This window comes from Strigops habroptila, chromosome Z, assembly GCF_004027225.2.
Source record: "Strigops habroptila isolate Jane chromosome Z, bStrHab1.2.pri, whole genome shotgun sequence".
Classification (NCBI taxonomy): Eukaryota; Metazoa; Chordata; class Aves; order Psittaciformes; family Psittacidae; genus Strigops; species Strigops habroptila.
The window spans coordinates 89,172,432-89,188,452 of NC_044302.2; the positions used below are offsets into that span (position 1 = coordinate 89,172,432).

The 16,021-nt window shown below is 34.5% G+C and overlaps 1 protein-coding gene across 2 annotated transcripts in view; it reads left to right on the forward strand.

Moving 5' to 3' along the window:
- PRLR (prolactin receptor) overlaps positions 1–16,021 on the forward strand; it is a 157,855-nt gene that overhangs the window by 9,743 nt on the left and 132,091 nt on the right. For both annotated transcript variants that reach the window (XM_030470009.1, XM_030470010.1), the window contains exon 3: positions 9,685–9,775. The gene's annotated coding sequence lies outside the window, so the exon portion shown is untranslated. The remainder of the gene's footprint in view (positions 1–9,684; positions 9,776–16,021) is intronic.

Sequence of the window (16,021 nt, forward strand, 5' to 3'; positions counted from 1 at the left end):
AGAATGAGTATAGCAGTTTTTCATAGATATCTCTGGCTCAGTTTTTCTGTGAAATGCAGGAAGTAACATTGCTTTCCTTATGCCAGTTTTTGATATTTAGATAGTGTTTCTGTTGTACCCATCACTTCTGTATTTTTGAGCTACTGTTCACAATCTTTTTATAAGATTAGAAGTAGAGATTTCCATCCTGTGTATAACGTGTCTGCATGTAGAACAGCAGCTGCTACAGAGGTGTAATTTTTCAATAATTTTAATGTAAGGTTTTGTTGAGCATTGTAATTTATTAATCCTATCACAGGGCATTGCTGTTTCCTGCTACCTGCTGATGAGAAAGTCACAATTACCCTTTCTATCACAGTGTTATGATGACCTGTCTTCTGGCATCATGTTACATACTGTCTCTGCACTAGTTTCATGTACTTGAAAGACCCGCCCCAATTTCTGAGGTCAGATTCAATATTGAAGCACAAGAAGGAGAGTTGAAACAGGGCAAAATTTTAAATTATATAATTCCTTCTTTTGCATCCATTGTCCTTGTATGTATCAAGAACTTCTTAAGGGAACTGTAGATACTATGTTCTAATAGTCCTATTGGAAACCTTATTTATCCTAATTTTGTAGATACTCGCATATAGTATGTGTGCCATGTACCTTCTGTTTACATTCTGTTTACTTTCTTAATGCTCTAATTGCAATTCTTTGGAATAGTGTTTGGAACAAAAATGTAGTAACAGTTCAAACCCTGTTTTGTGAAAGGGCAAAATTCCTCAAAATAAAAATATTTAAAAAACCACTGTGCTTCTGTGAGAAGTTCCATTTCAGACCCTAGCTGAATCCTAGTATTTCTCTGGCCTCTGCTTTGTGGTATCTTGCTTATTTCCTCCTCTTTGTTCAACTTTTGCTACTATAATTTTTCTTGACCACTGTTAGTGTGAGTTTGTGAGTACTTTAATTCTGTCAGCTTTTGTTTTCTGCTGTGCAGGACCTGCTCATTGTCCTTTACATTTCTTTCTGTTACCTCTCTTCTATGTTCTTATGTTGCCTCACTGAAGTGAGGATTTTTTTCTGCTAGACTCAGTTTAGATTCCATTTCTTTTCATATTTATTTCATATTTCAAAAATACTAGAAGGCCTAAAATTCTTCTACATTTTATCCGATCTGTAAAACTCATTATTTTCCCAGAAAGGTTTCATATGGTAATGAGTTTTACATCAGACCTTGGCACTGTAAGTAAAACTCCTAAACTAAATATATAGGATATCATCACAAAAGAAAGAACAGAATGTGTGCATTTAAGGGAAATGATTTTGCCCTAGTATTATGAAGTCTAGCAAGTCCTGTCAGCAGCTCTAACAATCTGCTGATTTACAGCAGGTAGAAAAAAAATTATATATATTACATATAAAAAATACGTGTAAATTTTAACTCTGTGATCAAAGAAGTTAAGATTAAGGCCCTAAAATGCCATAGGTGATTTTGTGAAATATTGTCATTTTTGAGCAAGATATAATTCATAGCTCAAAAAGGCATGTATATCACAGTAAATAACCATTGAGCATGTTCTTTGCTGGCGCATAATTTACCTAACATAAACAGAAATTTGCTAGCAAAGGGCTTACTGAATCTGGATTTACCACAGTGTTCTGATGTATGATAAACACTTTCATTATGTGGTATGAAATACATGCATGCTGTATTGCTAGCACATTGAAAGGCAGGAAATATTTCAACACCTTCAAGTTAGCAAGTATGTTAAGCAGTAAGGTAAAACCATTAATCATTAAAATTAGGTTCTGGGTGGAGATTACACAACCATTATTGAAGCAATTCTCATTAAAACAGTTTTTCTGGATTGGACATGCTTTTATAGAAAAACAGTGCCACTTTCCCAGAGAATGCAAGCAATGACTTGTAAACTTGAATGTGCAAAAAATGAAAGGAAGAGGTTCTGGTTTGTGGGTTTTTGTTTTTTGTTTTTTTTTTAAAGTGACCATTTCGAGTAGAATCTTAAGTGTGAAGCTGTAGAACAAACAAATCAGAATAATAAAATAGATGAAGCACAGGACATTTAATTATCAACAGTCCATTCATAACCAATAAGAAAATAAAGTGCTCAGAGAGAGAAAAGAGAATTAAAGAAAGTGGGGCTATTTGCTTAGATGGAAAATGTAGATGTATTTCCTTGCTCAATCCTTAAAATGCTGGTAATCTAAAAAGATAAGAAAGGATTTAGTGATGAGTAATTTTTGATGGAACGATGACCAAGTTTACCTTTTATATATCCCAGTTACACACACATAAGCCTTCAAAGGCTTAACTTGGCTGTTCTTCCTGCCCCTGTAAGATCTCTTTATCTTGTTCTAGCTTCTGGCCAGAACAGGTATATAGTAATTTATTGTTGAGATACAATGCAATTTACTTAAAGGATTTAGGATTATCTTTTCCATTAATGTTTTGGCTTCCGTTCTGTGCCACTAATTTTTTTGTTTAAAGATTCAATCAAGTTGTAAACTTGGATACTTTTTTTTTCATATATATGAACAGTTTTATTTCTGTTCTTACACAATTTAATACTTTTTACTTACAATTTCAAATAAGGTAAAGTATGAATTTTATGCTTATTTTGTAAATAAAATAAAACCAAATTCTGGAACACAAAACACTAGTCCTCACAACGAAGTGCCAGCTGCTAGATCATGAGGAACCAGTCTGACTTGGCATTATGACCGATATACTGGATCTCATTTGTGACAGGTGTGGTCCTTTGATGGCTTGTATAGGCAGACTATATGTTTAAATGGAGTAGAAAAATACACATTGTAATTTATAATTATTGCCAGTAATTACTGTATATTGCCTTATCATGACTCAGAAATCATTTATGATAGGATTTAAACACAGGAGATGATGGTGTCTGAGAACATGCATGAGGTGAAGATTAAAATGTATTTTCTAGTTTGGGATTTTTTTTTCTCTTTCTTTCTTAGTTTAGCATTTGACTTTAAACATGTTTTATTTGTAGCAGCTCATCAGTTAATATAACTTGGGACTAATTCTCAGTGTGCTATCCACAGCTGGATGCTGAGCTATCCACTTATTTTAGTGTCCCCACAAAAATGTGTTGTAGCCTATCATTTAACTGAAGAACAATCTCTGGAAATCACTACAGCTTAAACTAGCAGATGTAGACCATATTTTTTGCTATGTAAACTGTGCTGCTTTGCTGGTCTTGCCCAGCAACCTTTTCTTCAGTCTTAACTATAATGTTTGTCAGGGTTTCATCAAAATCCTTCATTCTTTTTGCTAGATACAGAGAGTGCCAAGTTTTTCTTAATTCGGGCATGTCTTCTGGATATTTTATACTAGATTGGCTTGCAGTGTTGGAAATGGATCTGGTGTTAGAGTCTTTTAAAGCAATATTCTGTAATTCTATGTTAGACTGTAAAATGTTTTCTTAAAAGAAACTAAACTATAAGAGAAACTTAGCAGCCTAGTGCTCTCCTATTCTGTCCATTCTTGTGTGTTATCTATTTCTCACTGATTCCAGAGCAGTCAATCTGAAAGAGGATTTTTCATTACACGGTCTAACATATTACATGTACTTTTGCTGTTAAATTTGTTATTGTATATACCATAAGTTTCTGTATTTCTTTTGAATGTTTTTAGATGAAGCACTAAATTAAATGTTGTTATGAATGGACATGGTTTTGTGTATTCTTTGTATGGGGATTTTTTGTTTGGTTTTTATTGCTTTCCAGTCATGCAAAGTACATGAACTAACCGTTTTCTTTCAGAATATGGGCTTTTTTGCGCACTTCAAATTTTGGAAGCAGGTGAAATGATTATAAAGGCAATGGTATATTTGTCTCTGGTGGGTTTTTTTTAATGTTGATAGATCACGTATATGATTTTTTTGTATATTTCAGAATAAAATTTAGTGAATACACTTTTATGTGTATATGTATATATGTAAGCATATATAAATCAGACACATAAATCTGTACCCTAGAGTTGTGAGAAAATAATTCATCATTACTAACTTTGTTAATTGCTTTTGTTTAGTGCATAAGAAAGACATACTTCAAAAAATACATTTAAAATAAAAATTAAAATGGGGTTGGCATGATGCATTTTGCAATTACTTTTCTTGGCCCTGGGAGAAAATCTGTATCTCTACTTTAACAGCAGTTGTCAAAAGAGGGAAGAGCAATAATATTGGAGAGGAAAAACTCATTTTGAACTGGCATAAAAGTCTGTTTATTTTCCAACTTCTTTTTTTTTTTTAATAATACTGTATTGATATTAGAAAAGAAATTATGTTCTCTAAGCTGGTATACTAAATAACTTGGTACTCTGTAATTTAACTCTGTATGAGGAACGGTAACCTGCTGTAAGAGATAATGTGAACTTTGTAATGCTTGATGCTGTCGATTTTTTTTTTTTTTTTTTTTCTGAAGATGGGACATGATTTTGAAATCAAAGGAAACCTCACTGCAGACACAGCCATTAGAAAATGAGCCTTTTTTTAATTCATAAGGAGTAATATACCTCTGAGACTGTTTGGTTACCCTCCTGAGGGCCTGAAAGGTAGAATTAGTACTTCTTACACACTAAGTGAAGTGTATATTTCCTGCCCTCCTTGCCCACCCTCCCCCAGTCATTGGAAATAATATTCCTGTTAGATGTACAAAGCCATGCAGTCCCAGACTGGAAAGATAAATAATTTGATATAGAAATGTAAGTCAATATATAGGTCAAGGAATTTTAACTTCACTCACTCCCTTATCCACATGACAAAGTAGATGGTGATTTGCTACTCTGTGGTCTAAATGGCTTTGAGTGTTGTTTTGTTTATAGAGTACTTGGTGGCCTGTGATGTGAGTTAAACTGCAAATTCTGGTCAGGATTAAAACTGGCTTTTTCATAACTGATATAGAGTATCAATAGCCAGGTCTGGATCTCTGAATAAAGTATAAATGGGTAAGAGGAGTTTTGTTGCTGCACTTCAAACCGTTCACTGTATGCAGTGAGTCAGAATTTGTTCCTGGAATCAGCTGAGATGAGCTGAAGAAGTTATCTTTGCAATTGTGGAGTCAAGGAAAGTATCATGATGACAATCTCAGTCCCTGAACTATTTGATCTGTATTTTGAAGAGATGGATCAAAACACGGGTATACTGTGTCTTGAGCAGCTGTCTCTGGAGACTTACAAAGCATTATGGAATATCATCTAGATGATGAACTGAATGTACCAAGAAAGAGTTATTTTCTAAAAAATGAAAATCTGAATAATACATGATGTACATTCTATGTAACACATACAGTTTATGTAGCATAACCATAGCTTACTTCCTAAATTCAACTCTTTTTTGTCTACTTGAAGTAACAGCAGAACCAAAAAAGGAACATGGCATGAGTCTTTAATTTAACTAATCCTCACCAGCAATTTTAGCATAAATTATTGATATGCTAATCATATCAGTAGTGATCTGTAGATAATGCCAATTGCTCTTCAGATATTAATTGGGATAAAACTTTGGCAGTTAATATTAGAACTGATTCATGTTAGTTTAAATCTTTAATTACATTTCATTATAGTTTTGCTTATTAAACAAACAGCTGCACTTTTTCCATCACCTCTGTTAGTCTGCCATTTGAAAGGATTAAGTTTCTGTGCATCTCTACAAAGTATTACTCAATGTAGCTTCTCTTGGCTGTACTTTACACCTTATCTTGCACTTGGACTAATTTTTCCAGACCTTGTTATTGATGTAGTGTGGCTTTTCATCTAACCACATTAATGACATTACTTTTTACATTATTTTTTGCAGTAACCCATTTAGCTTGCCTGTCTTGGCTCAAGATGGTAGATATTGATTGTAACATCTCACTCATGTATAATTTGCATGTAGCATTCTTAAAAATGTTGTAACAAGTGAGTTAAATAAAGTTGAGTGCAATCGAAACTTTTCTAACTAGTTGCTGATAGATACTATCTGTATAATATTATGCAAGAGTATTTATTGAGAATATTCAACATCAGCTTTTGAGAGCTTATGAAATTGACTGTAACTATAGGTCCCAAGCATAGGGAGCTAGAAAGGAAGCTTGAGTGAGATAACAAGATTTTCATAGCAACTTATATTTACGTCCTCTTCTTTTTCTGGATAAGTTTTTAAGGACTGAGCTGCCAGGCAGCAGAATTGATTAAACTTTTGTTGTTGTTTGGCCATGAACACAGATAAGTTGTTCCCCTACCAAATTAGACAACATGGTTGTTTGGAAGTGCAATTACTATGAAGTGTGGTTGGGTGGATATGCTTCAAATCCCTCTGATGTATGACTCAAAGAACAGAAGCTACTCTAGCTGTGCCAACAACTGAATCTTGAGATACAGCAAAGGTTTTCTGCAATAGCCAGAGCAACCAAAAGTTTTGCACATGTGATCACAATATCTTTGTTAAATTCTTGGTTGCCTAAGCTTGTACTGTCTTTGAGACAGGAATGAGAAAAACTCTGCATCTTTGTCTTAGCAGATAGTATGATTTGCATTCATAATTATGTCACAATAGAGAAACCAAATAGTGACAGTTTGTGGGTGAATTACACAGCAGATCAGTCACCATTACACTTCCAAGTGTATGATTGGGATAGAAATTTGGCTATTCACCATCAGAAGATTAACTAATTTGATCAATCTTGTAGCAGACTGAGTCAAAATTTTCTTTCCCACTGGACTAGAAGGCCCAAGACATGTTGTAGCCAGTTGATGTAAATTATTAAATACTTCTTGCAACAAGCGGGAATGGCAAATACACTATTTTATATCCTTCACAGAGATGTGAGGAGCAACTTGTTTCTTTCTTCCTTCTTTGGATTTTTCCATTAATGTATCCTTCTCTGTTTATGTTTTCAACGCCTCCTCCAAGATACGCAGTGCTAATTCTAGCAAAATGGCAGGAAAGCCACCTCTTTGCATACTTCTGGAAGTGCAAATTTCAGGCCTGCTAAAAACTTCACTTTTTCACTTCTTACTATTAAATGATGAATCAAAAATAGGAAAAGGACTTGTTCTGAGGTGGTACAATATATGTATTGCACATATTAAAGTTAATGTACAAGGCAGGAGGTAACCTGCCACTCTGTGTTAAAAAAGTTAAAATTAAGCCACTTTCCATTGAAAACACGGCATTTCTGCTGGGGGGAAGTGCTGGGGGTGGGGGTGGGGGAAGGTTCCATGCAACTGTGAAGGTCGTTTTATAGTCAAGAACAGAGTGAACAAGGAGGGTATGGTTGGGAGACATGCAGGGGACATGAAACAATGAGGAAGCCATAGAATGGTAGAGAGTCACTTCGTTTGAGAGAGTGGCAGCTCTGATAAAAGTGGAAGAATGGAGAAGCTGGGGTTTGCTGGACAGAGTGGAAGGATGTATACAACAATAACTGAGGTGGAAGAAAAGAAGAAAGGGGCAAGAGGCAGATTTATATTGGTCATGGTTGAAACAGAACAGCGTAGGCAAAGAGACCAGGACAAGAATGCATTGCCATGGGATGCCTATTGTGATTAACTTACAGGAGTTACAAGATTTTCTTTCTCTTAAATATCCTTAACTTTTTTTTTTCCCCCTCATATTGAGAATACTATAATTTGTTATTACATTCTATACTGTATCACTGTGTGTCTTGTCTTTAGGCCCAACCAACTATTATAGATGAACTGGTTACTGACCAGTTGTAAATATTTTTAACCGTCTGCTTAGGAAGGGTTGATCTTCTCTAGTAACATTGTGAAGACTGTAGTAGGAAACAAATGTGTTACATTTGCACCAGTCAAATTTGGTCCTGTTACTACTGGAATTTTACAGATAGTAAGCATGTCAAGATTACAAAAAATCCAGTTGCTGCACGCTCAGCAAGATAGAAAAAAACTATTTGTGGTTTGGGTTTTTTTCCTTTAAATCATTTGTATGGGCTTATATTTTTCATTAGGAGGTCTTTTATATCATGTAAGATGATTGAACTAGGACTGTAATCTTTTAATACAAACTTTGACATTTCTGAAAAACTGAAAGTGAAATGACATTGAAACTATGAACCTAGAAGGCAATAATAAACAGGAAAGCAGAAGTATACAAAAAACTAGATAAAAATTTGTTGGTTGTTGCTTAATAGGTGGAAGTGAATGACCACTGTGTTGCTTCAGCTGTCAGTGCATGTTGAAAAGCTGAACTGTATAAAGTGTGGTGTAGTTAATATGCTGGTTAACAAGGGTCTAAGAATTCTGGAAAATGAGCAGAATATCATATAAAACAGTTCTTTTAAAGTATTTTTCCTTTTTGGTGATATATCTTATTTCTCACTGCAACTATAGTGAAAACTTCTGACCTGCAAACTCGGATCCAGTGATTATCAAATAATTATCAATCTACTAGCTATTTTTGCTTAACATTTCTAGAATTTAAAAAAAAAAAAAAGTATTCTGTTCTTTAATTCTTTCTTTCTCTCAGTATTGATCATTTTTGGCAGTCTTCCTCAAATTTGTTAGAACTAATAATTCTTTTGAGTATACTCAGGTAACAGTATACTGACTAGCAAAAAAAGTTGTTTGATGCATATAACACTACATTCCTGGGCTTTCCAAACATTAAATACTGCTTATCTAATAATCTTAAAACAATCTATTTTTTTTTTTTTTAAGTTAACAGCACTGAAATTGCTATAGGGATAAATTTTCTGGCGTGGAATTTCATTGTGTTGTTTAATTCTGAAAAAGAAAAAAGATACAAGGTGTTTAATACTGTTGAAACTCTAATTTCTTAATAGGAAATTGTAATAGATTTGCTGAACTGCATTGAAATGTGTTCGCTGTATGAAGAATATTTTGGTTCACATTAGCTGAATTGTTCTAAGTTAGTAATGTTTTCTAAAATGATTAATTCCATCAACCAGAGACAATCACTTTGTTACAGACAAAGTGTTACTTTACAGACTATGTAAGACTTTGTGTAGTTTTTATTTCTCCATTTGCATCTAAAAGGATGCTGAAATTCTTCAAATTTTACATGACATATCCCATCACTGAGGAGTCTGAGTTTCTGCTAGCACTTTTTAGAACACTTATTTAGGTGGGAGGAAGGTGAGGTGAAAAGATATCACTACATGTCTGTGTTTCCTTGTACAGTGTGCTGGCCACATCTTAAAACTTCATACTTTCAATTGTGCAATGTCTTTATAACTCTGCAATCCAAAAAATGTTGTGTAGGAAAAGCATAAACAAGGAATACAGAGACAAGCAGGTAGTTAAACATGAATTACTACTGTGAGACAATTAAGATTATTGGAATTACTTGCATGTCTTAATGTTGCTGTAATGAAGGTTAATTATGATACAAAAATTGAAATTGGAGCTGTGGTGATTGAAAATTTGTATGACAGATACGTGATGATGCTGGCAATTTGGATTGTTTCATTTTGCTGTTAGACTTTCCGTAATTACTTGAACACACCTGACAAGGCATCATTAATTATGACAAAGAGAAAAATCTGTCAATCACCATCACATTAAAAAATGCGTTTTATAATGCTGAAAGCTACACTGGTTTTTAGGAAATGGAAAATTTTCTGTCCTATTTTAGTGTCTGTACTACTGCTCCCTTTTTAACCTATGCTTAATTCTCCTTTCAGATATTGGAGCCTGAAAGAATCCAGAGTTTTTGAAACAAGAAGGGTGAAACAAGACCTTCTCCTGCACAAGCTCCTGACTGTGTGACATGATGTAAGTCATCTAACTATTTTATCTCTGTTTTTTCCTTTGTAAATAAAGAAAATTCACTGTTTTCTGTATTTTTAGGAATGCTTTGTTTTGATTGAATTCCCTACCATAATGAAAATTTTATTTTAAAATTTAAGTTAATTTAGTACAGAAAAGCTGTTTTCAAATAAATTATAAAATGAAAACTTCCTTCATAACTTTTCTGGCTAAAATTACGAATTAGATTTGTAATACTTTCACAAGAATATCAGCATTTTTCAACTGGTCTGTGTTATAGTCTGATTAATATACATTCATAATAACTTAAGGAAATAAATAGTAGAATTTTCAGAAGAATTTCTTGGTGAGCTAGGCTGGTAGCACTGACTCTGCAGTAGAGAGAACATAAATACATTGTTTGAAGATGAGAAAAGGCAATGGATTGGGAATCCTGAGTAGTTAATCTTTGAAAGGGGTGTTCATAGTTCTGATGACTCCTTCAGTTAGCGGGCAAGAAAGATGCATATTACTACTGTATGTGCTAGGAAAGCCATTCACTGAAAGTCCTGCTTTAATAAAATAGCAACTGTTATCAACATATTATTTTATTTGTAACTTCATTTTTAACATTGTTTTCCATACATTAACATTGTTATAAATATATTTAAATGTCATATTTCCATTCTTACATGAATATGATTGTAAGAACTTAGGGATTCGGGGTTCTTCTAGGGATGTAAACATGAACTACCAGGTAAGAATCTTGTTGTTGGTGTTGTTAAACATGAATTAACCCTGATTGTTTGAAGTTTTTTCAGTTAATTATTATCTTTTCCTCTTTCTTATTCCTTCTTCTGTTGCAGAAAGCCTTGTATCCACTTAACTTTGCTTTTCCTTTTATCTTGCCCAATGTGTGCTAGCCTACAACAGGAGTGAGATTGTAACCTTGTTGTTTATTCTCTAGTCATTCTTTTTAAAGAATTTGAAATTAGATTGGTCACATTAGTAATTATTCCTTTTTAAGCATTCGTAGTTACTATTTTCTGTTTTTCTCAGCTGGTGCTTTTTAAGGTCATTATGAAAATTAAGTTCCTTTCTTAACTGTAGATTTAGGATTTTTTTAATCTGCTATGGATGTAAAATACATGATGCAAATAAAGCTGTGTTTGCAGTTGTTGCCTGTTTCAGAATCTCTAATAATTAACTCTGGTGCTTTCCTATAGGTACATCTTTGTCCAATAACCTTAGCTGTCTTTCTATATGTGGTTGTATTTCTCATAAAAATGTCACTCCTAGGGAGGTTCTGTTTCTGTATCATTAAGGTTTGAAATGGCTAATTACCATTTTTGTTATGTATTTACGTTATTTTTTAAATGTGTGAAGTATTTTATAACACTGATTTCACAGAGCATTGATAGTGTGAGGTACTCATAGTCTTTACAGAGTGAGCACTCTTTTAAGCAATACTTTAAATATAATTTTTGGAAAGCCACTTAGTCTCTCTTCACTGTCTTATATCTGCAGTATGCAAATTTTGTGTGGTTCAATTATCTGTGTAAGTAATAACTTTCTCAGGATTGAAATGAGCAGATAATTATTAATAGTTTGGTATAGGCAGTATTTTATTCAAAATAAGTTTTTACAAGTTTTCAGATTTTGGGGTTTAGACCTTTTCTAATTTATGAAACATGAGACTAAAGCACAGATAGTATTCACCAAATGCGCTTTGGTTTATTATTATTTTACTAGGCCTACTGTATCTAGCTTATCACTGTACTATCTTAATATCTTAGAAAATTGCTATTGTCTCTCTTAATGCATTCTTTCAAGGTCCTAATTTTCTCTATTAGTTATTTAATATGTAGCCTGTAAGTCTGTAGGAAAAAAAGTCAGATCATTCATACTTTTTCTTCTGAAAGCGATATAATTCATAGTTTTAAATTCATAGGTCTAAATTGACAAATATGGGCCAGACAGATGGCGAACACTTGCCACTTGCTATAGTTTGTTGGGTGTTAAAAAAACCCAACAAAGTCCTCCCAGAAACTCTCAAACCCACAATAATTTTCTTTACATTTTCTGTTCCACTGTTCCTGAAAATGGAAAGTCATTGTCATGAGAGGTTGTGTTCATAGTTGTGCTAACCTGATCTTTTCTGTCATGTAAGCTTGTATACTTCAGATACTTGAAAGGAAAAACTGAAAACTTAAATTTAACCGTATTCAATAGAAAATCAATTATATGAGTCAAGTGATGTATTCTTGGTGACCTGTGTTGCTAAGAAACAAACTGCTGAGTTCTCAATTGATTAAATCCTTCTCTTGCAAGTGTTTTTACCACAAGATCCATTGCAATGTCTTATTCAGGCTCAGACATCTGAAATCTATTAACCATGAGGTCAAGCTTTTATCTGCCTCTTTAATTACTTTATTCTTGCTCCATCTAAACTAAAATCAGTAAGTCACCTTTCCATGAACATCTACTATAGGGTTCCAGTTCAGCAGGGGACAAAGCAAAACTCCCTGTTTCTCCAGACTTACCTCCCTCTTCTGTTTCTTGCCTTGTTTCTGGCAATGCATCTGCCACATGGTAATGGAGCCAGGATGCCATCTTCAGCCCGTTCTTATTCTGCAGTCATTAGCACTGAATTTGCCCAGTGCGAGTTAGGTTAGAATACTAACTTGTTCTGGGCACATAGTGAGTTTCTGTTAAATAAGCCAGTGCACACACACACAAAAAAGATTTTTAACAGTTTATTGTTTTTATATTAAATTAGTTGATATGTGGTCAGATAAAAAATCTGCCACTGTCAGAATTGTTTGAAGAGATTTAAACCAATAAAATAATTTTTGTATAGAATCTCGACTGCATTACATCACTGCATAACTTTGTTGTAGTATAAGGAATTATCTGGCTAGATTGACTATGATTTTATTTTGCGTATACTTACTGAACAGTATTTTTAAAATATCACCTTCCTTATTCAGCTACAGAACTGATACATTTGTTTTCTTTTTTCACCATTTATCTTAATTACTGTAAAATCCTTTTTCTGAAGTTTGAAAAATATAGCCTTATTCCCCGTGTATTTATCTAAAATATTGCTACTGTATGTAGCTTGTCACCATCTCATCTCTATATCCACCTTAGAACTAGCTTTCAAATGTTTCACTCTGGCGCCCCACTGCTCCCTCCCTCCCTTTGTATGCCAGCCATTATTGCCCACTTAATAATTTTCAAATTATCATTTTCTTTTGGCTTTTTCTGATGTTCTCTTTCCCACTTGATAGGAATTTGTGTGAACATGCAGTAATCCCCTTATATACCATGGTTTCTTACCATCACTTTGCTCTGCTAGCTGCACAAAGTTCATAATGATTTGATCAAGATTTTGCTGAGATTACAGCCTGTAATACTGATCACTGTATTAATTTTTTCCTTTTTCCTCACCTGTTTATATCAATTTCTAGTTTTTCATTGAAGTTTTGTTGTTGATTTATGTGAGACTAGAATTTTAATGGAAATATTTAAATCTAACCATTCGGAACAAATGATTATGTACCCAGAGAAGATCTGAAACTTATTAAGTCAATTGAAACTGATAGAACATTATAAATTACAGCTTGCAACATCTTGTGCTTATCAGTTAGTGCTGTACGACTGTGACTCATGAGGCATTAACCATTATCTTTCTACCTTTCCATGTTCTTAGTTTGCTATATTTCATTTATTATTCCCAGCCATATATTTCCAGGTAGTACAAATAGCTTTATAGATGAGCTTGCACAATCTCAGCAACTTTTTGCTGACCCTTACTTCATACTTATTCTGAAATATTTCTAGGACAAGTATCAGAGGCTCAGTAGCTCTGTTGATTTACAGCAGCGATAATGCTCCTCCTTCTCAGCGAAAAAAAAAAAAATTCCTGTGAAATCTTTGTTCTCCAGGCTAATTCGGAATTCTCAGCTTATTTTACTAGAGATGAGTCAAATGATCAGTCGTAACTTACAGCACTAATTTGGACATATGGCCTCTGAAACAACAGAGGATTTTTGGCTTCTGTTTGTGCAAATCACATGGGTTTGGCTTTAAATTTTTGATTTGTTTCTCAATTTTAAATTCCGTTAGACTCATTTTGTTCTGGGGTTTCTGGATAGAACTAAACACCACAGGCCACTGTTGTTATTTCTAATGCTTGAAGGAGGCTAGATTTAATTTTAGTTTCTAAATTCAGTAGAATTTGGTGCTGCTGTTCACAATGATGTTGCTTCATTAACAGGCAAATGCAGGGTAACCTCCCAAGCTCTGAGGTCAGAAGGTTTTTTGCCACATGAGGTCTCACTTCCTCTGTTATGTGAATGTTAGTAGGTTGCAGAGTGCCAGAGAATTTCCCCCCTCGCTGAGTTCAGTTGTCCATACTGTTTTATTATTTGTACAACGGAGTAGAGTTTTACCCAGGACATTGCTAAACATTTCCAAAGTTAGGGAGTTTGTATAGGCTGTTGGTCATTCCCACTTGGCAGTTTGCTTGCAGTCAGCCTGTTTGGAAGATAAGAGTTTAGTAACATGGACTTGTGCTGTTCTAGGACAGCTAGGCTGAGTGCTGGAGAGTGATGAGTGAACTCATCCCAGTTGAGTGATGAGTACAGCTGTAACCTCTGAGGACCAAGTTGTGTATGTCCTCATACAAAGAGGACATAAGCTCAGAACTCACTGGAAGACAGATACGTGGTGTTCTTGCATTTCATAGAAACAAAGTACATCTACTTAGCTGGGCACTGGAACCTTGTATGTATAGTTCTTGGGCTAGTCTCCTCTATCTCTGTGAAGCTCAAGAATATGTGCATCTTTAAAATTGCCAGTGTAACAGATTACTGTATATTGATTTATTCTGAACTCCAGTAATGAGTTATAATGCTATTATCATCTAATCAACTTTTCTGTGTAGTATGTGGCTGTAGAATTTCCATGCATTTATTGTTTTTTAAAGTATAATGTGCAACCTTCAAAGTCATCCAGAATTCATGGGTTACTCCACATTGCACTCAGCAACTGTTCCAATGCCTGTCAGTAATGTTGAAATTCTGTGCCTTACTTCTGTCCTGAATTAGCATCAAGAGGATAGACAGTTGCCTACCATGCCTAAGGTGTGAGGTGAGGCTTAAAAATATATGATGGGCTTTGCATAGTCTAGCATGATTCTCAACTTCAAAACCAGTTCATTGGGTATGATGTATGCCAGTTACTTTTGGGGAGGGGTGGGGGGGTGGAACTCAAAAAGTTAAAAAGAGTAGACTTGTCTCCCTGTTTGTGATATCATTACTTTCCAGATTACTGCATTTTTATATATGTTTCCTAATTCTGTCTGTCGTTTTGTATCACCAGCTGATGATTAATTCTTACTTGCGTATCACATGTAAATGACATGCATTGAATAAAGCATTCCCTTAGACTCTGTGCTCACCAAGAATTCTTGTGGCTCCCGAGGGTCAGAAGTGTCCATCCCATATAGGGAATGTCTTTGTAAGTAAGTAATACGAGAGGTTGTAAGAGAAGATGTAGAATGTGTGGAAGATTTTCACCGATCTTATTTTTAGCCTTGACTTGTAGAAAATAGCACTGAATAATAGATTTTCAACTGGGCCATACCGTAAACCTGGACATCACATGTGGCTCTGGATGCTGTGGCAACTGCAGCTGTGTTGTCAGGGTAACAGCCTTGTGCTCAGTAGGCAAAACCAATGAGGATTAAGCAAGACTATATTATAGCTAAGCCTCTGTGAGCTTATCAGGGATGAACAAGATCCGTCTGTTCTTCACTGTGCAGGTGTCCCTTAAGAGTAGGGGACAAGCAAAAACACAGATGAAATATACCCGATTTAAATGTCAGATTTGGATTATTCTAACAAGTGAGTGCATTTCCCAGTTAGATGGATTAAAAGACTCCGTTTGTGTAAGTAAATGTTTATATAAAATAGATACTAGCAAAGAAAGTAATGTGACATGTTTTTCTGTAAGCTATGAAATGAGGAAGAGGCAATTGAAATACTATGAACTCCGGCAGTCTTCTTGATCTTTGTGTAGCTTTATACTCAGGCTAAAATTCACACACAAGTATGCCAGTACAAATTTCCCACTGATAAGAAAGTTTATAGAACACCAAGATGCAGAATAGTTGTCAACAGTTTCAAGCACAGCGTTGTTCTCTAGTAAAAAGAATGAATTCATGTGTCACTGAAGTAAACTCACACTCCAACATACACGTGTTAT